Source organism: Triticum aestivum, chromosome 1A (genome assembly GCF_018294505.1).
Source record: "Triticum aestivum cultivar Chinese Spring chromosome 1A, IWGSC CS RefSeq v2.1, whole genome shotgun sequence".
Lineage (NCBI taxonomy): Eukaryota > Viridiplantae > Streptophyta > Magnoliopsida > Poales > Poaceae > Triticum > Triticum aestivum.
In genome coordinates, this window is record NC_057794.1 from 280,322,130 (window position 1) to 280,327,196 (window position 5,067).

Sequence of the window (5,067 nt, forward strand, 5' to 3'; positions counted from 1 at the left end):
TCATTCATTAGTGCGTAAGAGCATTCATTCTATCAACGATATTTCTCGAACTGGCGCACTTCCCTGTAGAGAGGAAAGTAGGAGATTTCTCGTAAGGATTATACGTGATTTTCCCATTATGTGAGTGTGCATTTCCTCAATCATTAAGAATTGGGCCTTGGGAAGAAAAACTAGTTCTATGTCAATTCTACAGCCAGAGAAAGAGGGAATGAATGATCGGTCTCGTTCTGGATCTCTTTCCTTGCGCCCTAGTCCATTCCATCTATCTTGACTGCAACTTGGATTCTTTCTTGACTGCTATTTGGATTGGTAGTCCGTCAAATCTCTAAGCAGGTGGCTAGAAAACCTTCCGGAATAGGAGGAATATCAGATAGTTTCTCATCAGGAATGGAATTCGGTTTCCAATCTGGTCACACATGACTCTTGCCCTAAAGCAATTTCTTGATTAGGAGCAGTGGGTGGCCCATAGAAAGGAATGCCTGCCTATCCATAGCCGGGCAAATTGCTGCATATTCAAGTCACCCAATTCTCTTCTCTTGCACTATGTCTATTGGAATGGACCCTTGATTCTCCAGCAGATCCTCCTGGTATGGAAGGATATCATCCACAAAACAGATTGCGGAAAATGCCATCCAAGTTCGCAAAGGAGCGGTCTTCCTAATCTCTCTTTTGTTTGTGGGAATCTCTAGTGAGACCTGTGATAGAAGGGGTAAAGGTGAATTTCAGTCCTCTTTCTCTCGGAAATATACGCCACATGCCAGTGATCGATCTCTCTCAAGCTAGGTATCGGTGAAGTCCGTCATTGAATTGAAGTGGTAGAGTGGTAAGTGGGCGTACGGTCTATGGATTTCCTATCAGTGGCATTAGTTCCTTCTCTAGATAGATGGCTATTGAGCTTCTCATTCGTGAGAGTCATGCGCCGGATCAAGGGCTCTCTCATCTCCTATTTGGAAATGTATAGGTTCTGTATGTAAGTGGCCAGTGCCCGCGGGTAAAGGCTGATCATCAAAAGTCATCTAATCCATCTAAGTGCCGGTATTGCCCAGTGCTTGACTGGAGTTGTCATGATACCTGGATACTCACCTCACTATACGCCAATTCAGGGAAAGGTCATGCTGGGAAGCTTCCTTGAAAGATAGTCTCAACACTCTCGATGAGAAACGAGAACCCAGCCAACGAAGGTTTATGCATATATTGGTCCGCATCCAGAGGAAGTCAAGGTTTCCAGATGTGCTCATCCCTGCTTGCTGATATGCAAATCGATTGGAATTGGCAAATCATAGAGTTTGTCGCTGACAAGAGCTGTTTTGGCCATGGTGATCCTGCTCTCAATACCCATTCCTGCGAATTCCCAATCCAATTATATTAGTATAATGTGTAGAAGAAAAGGGGGAATCCATGAGGAAGCCCATATTGTTCGTGGCAATGGAACATTCCTTTCCACTTTTTTGAATGGAGATCACTGACGAGCACTCTTGCACAAATCATGAGTAAAGGTAGGAGCTATGAAGCTGTCCCGAGTAGGAAAGGATCCCTTTGAGTTCATATTGCTGCAGGAGAAAGAGAAGGGCACAGAGCTTCTATATACCACTGGATTCCACCAGACTGTTCTGTGGAAAACACGGCACCCTATCCCTTCCCTGACGGGAACCTGGATACCATAGCATAGGAACCTTGAAAATACGTATTATAGGTTGGTTGTATACACACTCATCCTTTAAGAAGATAAGAGAGCCCCGCGGACATTTCCTTCCTCGAAACCTGGAAACTGATACTGCCTCGATTCTGCTTCCGTCTATCATGTCCAATCTTACTTTCGTGCCGATGAAGGGCAGTCCGGAAGGTGGAGTTAGCACCGGGCCTATTCTTAGAAGAATAAGTAGGAGTAGGAGCACTCTTCTTCCTCAAGCGTAGCCGTATTAGTTGGATCCGGCATCCTTTCGACTGGAGATACCCTAGCATTACCGGCTTCCCGGCATACTGGCAAGTTTACTTGACTCACCCATTCTTGAGACTGGCCTGGCCACTACTTTGTTTGATTTCCTTGTCACTGTAGTAAGCAAGCGGCACCTATTGATCTACTTCCCTCTAGCATCACTCATACTTACGGCACTAGTCCATCCATCCCTCGACCGAAGAGAGTCTTCCTCCTCATGGAACTAGGGTTTGCTTTCATAGACAAGACTTTCGAGCGCGACGTTGCGCACATCCTCTTGCTTGGTATCTTTTCTAGTGTACATCACATTCATTTTCCTTTCCATGAATTTGACTTTCATGTAGATATGATAATCTTCGTGGCATCAACCTCATATAGGAGCTGCCAGTAGTACTTTCGCGGGATTTTAAAGCAGGCAAACTTATGATGCGAGTCTAGTTAGAATAGAACCAGTGCACTCTGAAATCCGAACCAACCAATACGCTTCGCTTTCCTTTGCTCGTATAGACTCCGTTCGTGTTAGGACATCCATAGCCAATAGTAATAGTAGCTAGTAGCTTCTCCCCCCTTGCCCCCGGAAAGGTTCTCATTCCTCACTGGATCTAGTTGACTTGCTGCTACAGCAATAAATCTATCTATATGTTCCAGACGGAAGAGAGAGTTTCCTACATTCCCATTCCCATGAACTGAACATCGGGTACCAACGATCTGGAATCCCGTGCTGAAACCTACAGATATGCACCTGTGCGGACCAACCCGGCAATTCTCCTGTCTATTCTTTCTATCTGGACTAGCGCTTCCCACTGGAGCTTACTACTTGACTAGAGCACTTGAACTTGTTAGTTTCATTAGTCAGTTTCCTAGCATAGCAAAGTGAGTTTCCCATCAATGGATTATCATCCTGTTGTTTCCATGAAAATCAGGTACATATATGAACCTGTCAACGGAGCGGAACATATGATATGAACCAAGTAGATTCGTCTTTTTGCTCGTAACGTTAGTAGTTACTCGCTCATTAGTAGTGAAATATGATCATTTGTGAGGAGTATGTTTTCAACTCTATGTATGTCAATTCGAGAGTAGAGCGATCTATGTCAACCAAGAGCAGAACTCTCTCTATTTCCGGCACAGGCTTTCTTTCAATCAAGAAGAAGATTATTTCATATTTTATCACTATCCGGACTGCTATCTACTATCTACCTATCTACCTACCCGGGCTCGTTGTGAGGCAGGACCCAACCCTCCTCTTCACTCCACTGCTTCAACAGAAATGGATCCATCATCTGCTACCCATGAGTAATAACGTTACGAATCTACCACTGATCCCGAGGGCAAGTATGAAAAAGAGAGTCAAGCAAGGTAGGATTCGTATGTTCCATTTGAGTAAGCCTCTGATGCCCTGCGCACATAGCTTCTTGCATGCCCGATGGCAGGACAGATCTCCCAACCTGGAGTATATTCCCGGCCCCGTAGCTTAGCTTAAGATCTTCGTATTTCAAGTGCACCGGCATGGGACCTGACCTTGGGAATAAGCCCCGCCCTGTCCTCTAAGATATGAGATCCACCCACACCCAAACCTGGAAAAGCGGCAGGCTCTAGTCGAACTCCATACCAAAAGAGAAGAGAACCCTTTCCGTTGGAACAAAGAGAAAAGGGGCCGGGCTATGCACTTCAAGAGAACCAACCCAAGAAGCACTCAATAAACTATTATATATAGTCCTGGCCAAGAGAAGGCCACCAGATCAAGCTAGCAGGAATGGGTACTACAGCACCAAGAAAGATCGATGGAAAGGGACATGAAACTATTTTAGATGCACGCTCTAGCTCTAAAGCAAGCTTATACGCACTCATAAAGGTGCCGTCTAGTGCCGTGAAGATAAACCGATTCTCTGACCATCCCTCGAGATAGCCTTTGATTCTCTTTAAGGATCCAGGAGCCATATAAGGATGAGTTAGCCGTAGGATATGATTCCTTCCTGGGAAGGGAATAAGGGGATCGAGAATGATGCTGCAAACAAGATAAGGGATTCACCAAGGCAGTATTACTATGGAAATGGTATAGAGCTAGACCAGAAAAGAGAATCCATGGCATGGCTATTCACTCAATCAAAAGAGAAGGTCATAATCTGGAAACTATTCCAACACAGAAGGGTTCTACGCTAGGAATCACTAAACTAGACGAGCACTTCTCAAGTGCTAGCTAGGAAACTGTCTGTTATGCTAGAGTCAGTAGACCTTACTTTAGTGTAGGATGAGTTATGCCAGATGCGGTTCATCATGTAACAGTCATAACATAGGGTGACACAGAACTAGCTCCAGTTCATCAATGTAATGTAGGCATGTATTCCGTATATAGTCATACGTGCTTATGAAAAAGAACTTGCATGACATCTTTTGTCCTACCGTCCCGTGGCAGCGGGGTCCTATTGGAAACTAAGGGATATTGAGGCATCCTTTTAATAGAGAACCGGAACAAAGCATTAGCACATAGTGAATACATGAACTCCTCAAACTACGGTCATCACCGGTAAGTATCCCGATTATTGTCACTTCGGGGTTGCCGGATCATAACACATAGTAGGTGACTATAGACTTGCAAGATAGGATCTAGAACTCACATATATTCATGAAAACATAATAGGTTCAGATCTTAAATCATGGCACTCGGGCCCTAGTGACAAGCATTAAGCATAGCAAAGTCATAGCAACATCAATCTCAGAACATAGTGGATACTAGGGATCAAACCCTAACAAAACTAACTCGATTACATGATAAATCTCATCCAACCCATCACCGTCCAGCAAGCCTACGATGCAATTACTCACGCACGGCGATGAGCATCATGAAATTAGTGATGGAGGATGGTTGATGATGACGACGGCGACGAATCCCCCTCTCCGGAGCCCCGAACGGACCCCAGATCAGCCCTCCCGAGAGAGATTAGGGCTTGGCGGCGGCTCCGTATCGTAAAACAAAATGAAACTTTCTCTCTGATTTTTTTTCTCCTCGAAAGCCAATATATGGAGTTGGAGTTGGCGTCGGAGGGCCACCAGGGGGCCCACGAGGTAGGGGGGCGCGCCCAGGGGGGAGGGGCGCCCCCCCACCCTCGTGGGCCCCCTGGTGGCCCTCC